The 7007-nt window shown below is 56.2% G+C and overlaps 1 protein-coding gene across 1 annotated transcript in view; it reads left to right on the top strand.

Annotated features, from left to right (window-relative positions):
- SEC23A (SEC23 homolog A, COPII component) overlaps window positions 1-7007 on the top strand; it is a 989636-nt gene that overhangs the window by 685402 nt on the left and 297227 nt on the right. The gene's annotated exons all lie outside the window — the stretch shown is intronic.

Here is a 7007-nt window from a genome sequence, read left to right as displayed (position 1 = left end):
AAGCCGAAATCTCAAAAACAGGCTTGTGAGACCTTGAAGAACTCATTGTCATCGCTGCCATTCTCAGTGCTCCTGGATAATAGGGGCTTGGCTTGCAAGACAGCATAATATTTGTCTCCGGCAACCACCAGTGATGTTTATGGCCTTTTCACTAGCGGACATGGATTTTAACTGTCTCTCAACATATGGTAAGAATAAATATCAGTCAGCAATCTCTCCCCAGACAATGCCATGAGGACCATCTTTTGGCTACACCTGTGGCTGATAGGTAGGTCTCCTTGTTCCCAAACTAAGTCCAGGAAAAGTATTGTTGTTTGTGATTCTACAAGACCCAATCAGTACTGCCACTATTATCATGAACTCTGCTTAAATTCTTGAACCTTAAGGCAGAGGCTGAGGAAATTGTCCCCAACAATGGGAAGAACTTGTTTGTGTAGAATAGCTTGACTTATGTAATACATTTTGCGCCAAAGTTTTTTTTTTTTTTTTTTTTTTTTTTAAACCGTTTATTGCAATCTCAAGAATATACAAGTATGGGCCTACAACCTTCCGGCCGGCCGCTAGAATGATAGGAGCATATGACATACGTTCAAAAACACTTGGCGTTGCAGAGAAGCAAAATCAGGAGGTATCAACGTCGTGGGCCCCATCACTCTGACCCCACAATACGGTTTCATTTTATACAAACAACACGCAAACCACACCCGCAAGGCAACCCGCAATCGTAAGTAACAGCACGTGCTCCCCGAATGGGGGACCCCAGCAATCCACAGGAGTCTAAAGAGGGGAAGGGGAACAGATCGAGGACTGGGGGAACTCCGTGCTCGGGGCTAGGGAAAGGAGTCAACTAAGGGGACGGGGCTGGTGAGGCCGCAGGCAGCAGTGGTGGCGCGCAGATACCCCCGCGGTAGGCGTTCCAGGGGCCCCATACTTTCACCCATGCCCCAGGCTTACCCCTCGCCACATACACCACCTTTTCTCGGAACATGCACCAATCCATGTGTTCTTTCCAGGCCGACACCGCCGGGGGCCTCTGGGATCCCCACAGTTGAGCAATGTCACGCTTAGCTATCATATATCCCAGAGTCACCCATCGCGTCTGCGGAACCGAGTAGTCAGTTGGTTCCCACACATTCAGCAGGCATCTCCTCGCTTCAGGCAGCAGCGCGACATGCGTAACCACTCGCAGGACCTCATGCACACCACGCCAGAATCGCTCCACCTTTGGGCATTCCCACAAAATATGCAAAAAAGTCGCCAAAGCACCACACCCACGCTTACACAACCCATCCTCAGCATAGCCCATACGCAGAAGCCTTGGCCCCGTCATGTAAACCCGGTGGAGTATCTTAAGCTGGACGAAGCGAAGGCGAGCCGGTATGGCCACCTCCTTCGGAGAGGCCACCGCGGAAATCCAATCTTCGTCGTCCAACTCCAGCCCGTCGGCAACCCAAGCCTCGCGGAGGCCAGTCAGCAAGCCCGAGCGGTCATTAATCAATTTTTTGTAAATAAGGGAGATCGTGCTGTCCGGAACGTGGCCATCCAGCACTCTATCCTCCAGGGGGGAAGACTCCGGGATGGAGGCGACGTCTGGGAAGACGGAGCCCAGTGCATGACGGACCTGCAAGTACCGAAAGTATTCACTGCCCTGCAGCTGAAACTCCGTCTGCAGCGTCTCGAATGTTTTAAATCCCCCCCTCGTCCAGAGGTCCCCCACTTTACTGATGCCGATCGTGTCCCACTTCTCGAAGCCCTTCGAGGTCCACAGGGAGCCCAATCTCTCAGACGCGTACAACGGTGATGCCCGGGTCAAACGGTCCTTCCACCCCATAGCTGCGTTAGCCGCGTGCCATACTCGCACCATGACACGCGTAGGTCCCGTCAGGCGGGGGTCGGGCGCGCCAGAGTAGAGCGCTCGATTATAGTCGCCACCAGGCAGGAGCATCTTGTCCATTTCAAATGCCGGGTTTAAGGCGGGCCCGTGAAGGCCATGATTAATTGCAGCTAGCTGGGAGGCCCAGTAATACCGTTTAATATCCGGGAGGGCAATCCCCCCGTCGTACCATGGGAGCGTCAACTTCGCCAGGGCAACACGCGGCCTCCCGTCCCAGAACAGGCGGCGCTGTAGATTCTCCACCTCACGGCAGTAGCGCGCCGGGACTAAATCCATAGTATTCTGGAGGGCGTACAGGAAGCGTGGCAACGACATCATCTTAAACAATGCCGCCCGGCCGAGCGGCGAAAGCGGCAGGCGCCGCCAGCGCGCGACGTCCTCCTTCAAGCGCTGGAGGGGGGGAAGCAAATTCCGCTCGTAGCGGGCCTCCGGGTCCAGAGTAATATAAACCCCCAGGTACCGAAACCCCTGGGAGGCAATCTGGATCGGACAGCCCCGCGGGAGGACGGGAGCCTCCCCGGAAAGCACATACACACATGATTTAGCCCAGTTGATGACAAGGCCTGAGTTGCGGCCGAATGAGCGCAAAACATCAACCAGGACAATCAGTGATTTACGCGGGGAGGCTAGGTACAAAAGGATATCGTCAGCGTATAGGGACACGCGGTCCTCATACTCGGGGGTCCAACGGAGACCACGGATGGAAGGGTGCCACCGCAGCCACTCCGCCAGGGGTTCCAAGGCCAGCGCGAACAGGAGCGGCGACAAGGGACAGCCCTGTCGCGTGCCCCGTCCCAGCTCGAATGGGACCGATACTCTTCCATTCACCACCACCTGCGCCAATGGGCCCGAATACAACAATTTGACCCAGCTGATGAACCCCGGGCCAAATCCAAACTTCGCCAGCATAGCCCAGATGTATGGCCACTCAAGCGTGTCAAACGCCATGGTGGCGTCTAAGGACGCCAATATGGCCGGCTCCCGCACAAACGGGACACGCGCGAGCGCCCCGTGCAAGCGCCGCAGATTAAGGGCCGTGTTGCGATGGGGAATAAAGCCGGACTGGTCTTGGTGGACCAGATCGCCCACCACGCCGACCAGCCGGTTGGCTAGCACCTTGGCGAGGATTTTGGGCTCCGCATTCAAGAGCGAGATAGGCCGATAGGATGTAACCCGGTCTCGAGGTCTCCCTTCCTTGTGGATCACCACGATTGTAGCCAGACGTTGGTCCGGCGGGAGGGAGCCCAGCGAGTGGGCCGCCAGGAACATCGCACGGAGGTGGGGTGCCAGTACATCCGGTCGCAGCTTATACAACTCGATAGGGATGCCGTTCGGGCCCATGGCCTTGCCGGATGCGACCGAGCGTATGGCGAGGGCAATTTCGTCGGAGGTAGGAGCGGCATCTAACGACACCCTGTCCTCCACCGAAAGGGAAGGCAGCGCGATATCCCTAAGCAGGGCATGGGAATCCTCCTCCGAGCAGGGAGAAACCGGGGAATACACCTCGCGGAAATAATCCGCGAAACAAGAGACAATGTCTTCTGGCTCGGTGACACGCACACCATCCATCCTCTCAATCAGCGGGACCACACGACTCGCTCTCTCCTTTTTATCCAACCATGCAAGCAGTTTACCAGCCTTATCACCCACATCATACAGTCGCCCCTGTTGCTCTCTATAGAGGCCCCTGGCCGCCTCCGTGACGAGGGCCCTGTAGGCCGCCTGCTTAAGTTGTAGGACATGTAATGCAGCATCCGTCACCCCACCCTCTAGATCACCCTCCAATTCAGCGATTTCGGCCTCCACCCGGGTCACCTCCTCCTGCTCGCGCCTCCGGGCATGGGAGATAAAGGAGAGGGCCTCCCCTCTAAGAACTGTCTTGAAGGCTTCCCACAGGGAGATAGGCAAAGGGACGGACCCCACATTCTCATCGAAATACCGCTGCAAGGATTTAATCAAATCAGCACGAATGGTGGGGTCGCGCAGGTACCAAGCATTGATTGGAGCTACCCTGCCCTCCCCCCTCGGGAAGACATCAACGTGCAACAGGAGCGGGGAGTGATCTGAAATACCCCGCGCCAAATGGCGCACCTCTCCTACCCTCCCAACATAGGCCGCAGGGACAAGGACATAATCAAGCCGTGAGAGGCTACCATGGGCACCCGAGTGGAAGGTGTACTGCAGCTGCGTGGGATGTTTTAAGCGCCAGCAGTCCACCAATCCCAGTGTATCTAAGAAGCCGGACAGCCACGCCTGTGCCCGGGGGAGGTCCCTAGGGGGGTGACGATCCACGGTCCCAGAAACCACCGCATTGAAGTCCCCCCCAACCACCAGAAGCCCCCCCGGAAGGTCCAGGAGGAGGCGCCCTAGGTCTGCAAAAGTCGTAGACTGTAACCCCGGTGGGACGTACACTGAAACCAAGACAACTACTTTGCCCTCCATTCTCCCCACCAAGGCAGTGTAGCGTCCCCTCTCATCATGGCGCACCTCATCTATTTCCAACGGGAGCGAGTTCTTCACCATGATGCCCACCCCCCGCGAGCCCGACGTGAAGCCCGAGTGGGCCACCAAGCGATAGCCACGCCGATTCATGGCACAAAAGGAATTACCAATAAGGTGTGTCTCCTGCAGAAAGACCACATCTGGCGAAAGTCGTTTCAAATACTGCAGGACCACACCTCGCTTAATCCTATCCCCCAGTCCGTTAACGTTCCAGGACAAGAAAGTCAGGTCCCTACCCCCCATCACATACAGAATCCATCATTCGTCCCCCCGAGAGCACCTTAAAAACACCAATACAATAAAGGGTTTGCCTTGCGGTAAAAACGAACAACACCCCACCCCAACCCACCCATCCCAACAGAACTCCCCCCTCCCTGCACCCCTGCATGAGCCCAAACAGCCCCCCCAAAGTGCAGTGTGCCTGTCGCCCCATGAATGATTAAACTAACTAGTCCCCCAGAGGAGGAGGGAGAGCCCCCAAGAGACCCCGTACCACCTCCACAGGAGGGGGACTTAACGAACAGTCAAAAGTGACGACAATGTTGTCCAGAGCGAGGCCTACTATTAGTCCCTCAGTCCTGATCCGGCGAGCCCTCCCCTCCAACCGCGCCCCCCCCCACCCCCCCGGCCCCGATCCCCGGGCAAGGAGTCCAACCAGTCCCCGGCCGCTTCGGGACGATCAAAAAAGTGCGTGCGGCCATCCACCTCCACCCGCAACTTAGCTGGAAAAAGCATCGCATACTTGAGGTTCAGGTTCCGTAGACGACGTTTGACTCCGAGAAAGCTCAATCTCTGCTTCTGGACCGCTGGGGTGAAATCAGGATAAAAGTTTACGTCCATATTGTCAAGTCTGACCGGTCCTTGCTGCCTAGAAGTCTGCAGGATAGCGTCTCTGTCCCGAAAGTTGAAAATCCGGGCAATGAGAGGCCTCGGAGGGGCTCCGGCCTTAGGTCTTCCTCCGGGAACCCTGTGGGCACGTTCCACCGCAAAGAATTTACTCAGCCCCCGGGGCTGGAGATGGGTGAGAATCAGGTCCTCCACAAACAGGTCCGCCGCCGCCTCCTCACGTCCCTCCGGCACCCCGACAATGCGGACATTGTTCCTCCGGGCCCGACCCTCGGAATCCTCCAGTCGACGATCCATCAGGGCGCTCGCCTGGCCAAGCCGGCGCACCTCCTTTTGGAGGGCCGCCACGTCCGCTGTGAGGCCCGAGGTGGTGTGGGCCAAAGAATCGACCCGGTCATTGGTCTTGGATAAATCGGCCCTCACCAGGCCAACATCCACGTGGACCGAGTCAATATTTTGCGCCAGTGTGTCAAAGCGCTGGTCCACCGAGGCCTTCATCTCGGCGATAGCGCCCATGACATCTCGCAGGGTCAGATCCGCGGGCAGAGCAGGAGCATCAGTCGGGCCCTCAGGGGACCTACGCACCTCGGGAGATCCCTTCTGGAGGGTGTAGCGGTCCATGCTGTTGGACTGATGGGCTGCGCCACGGCGGGTCGATTTCACCTTTGCCCGGTCGCCATCTTGCTTTGTGGACATGGTTTCAGTCCCCTAATCGTGCCAATCACCTCGGAAAAGGCCGACAAACCAGTTCACGGGCTCCGGGGGGGGGCAACCACAGGTCCGCAGGACGGAACACAGCCGGCGGGCCAGCAGGGCACCCCAACGAGGCCACACCACCGCACACCGCCCCGCAACCCAACCTCGCCTACGCAGCAAGGAGGGTGCAAAAGCGAAAGTGAAAGTGCGGGGTACGCGAGTCGCCCAGCCCTGCCCGCCGCTGTTGATCACTTTGTCTCCGGATCACCCCGCAACTCCAATCCGGGGGGCCGGCGTGGAGAAGGCCGCAAACCTCAGTCGGTGCTCCCGCCGGTGTCCGAGGTCCAATTTGGAAGCGGAAAACGGGTAACACCTCAGCTCGGGCTCACCAACACAGTCCCCTCATCTAGGACAGGATATTTTCAGGATTTATGTAGGAGGTCACGGAGGTCCTCGGGAGCCTCGCACCTACGCGGCCATCTTGGTTGCGCGCTAGGCTCCTCCCCCCATTTTGCGCCAAAGTTAATACACCTTGGCACTTTGAACATGAATGCCCCATTAACTGCATTGAATGCTTTTTTGGCGTATAATGGTGTCATTCCACTTCACGTTGCACTTTTTCAGCCATCACAAGATCTCATCTCCTCAACATGTATTGTGGCCAGCATACCCTACAGCCTTTTGGCTCTTTATTCAATATCAACGTCATTACAATCTTTGATTTTTTTCATTGTGCGGAGTAAGACTTTCTGATCCAAGGCTTCATTCAGGACCATAAGCAGCTTCTTGGTAAAGTGTCTACTTACAATAGGCTTGGTAAAATACGATCTGGAGTGCACAACCTCCTAGAGCCTTCCCAATATCTTTTGCTCGTATTCAATTGCATTTGGATCATGTATCTTTTTTTAAAACTTTAGTACTGGTTCTTTATTTTTGTGTCAATAAGCTGGTGACCTTAGTCTTTTAAAACTTCTAATTGGGGGATGTGGTTAAAATGACAGCCAAGTAAGACGCTTGACTCAGTTTGCCCATCACCTCACACAGCATCTACAGCTGGAACCAGAGACTT

This window comes from Triturus cristatus, chromosome 9 (genome assembly GCF_964204655.1).
Source record: "Triturus cristatus chromosome 9, aTriCri1.1, whole genome shotgun sequence".
Taxonomy (NCBI): domain Eukaryota; kingdom Metazoa; phylum Chordata; class Amphibia; order Caudata; family Salamandridae; genus Triturus; species Triturus cristatus.
Note: the sequence above shows the minus strand (reverse complement) of the source record. Positions and strands in the feature narration are given on the sequence as shown.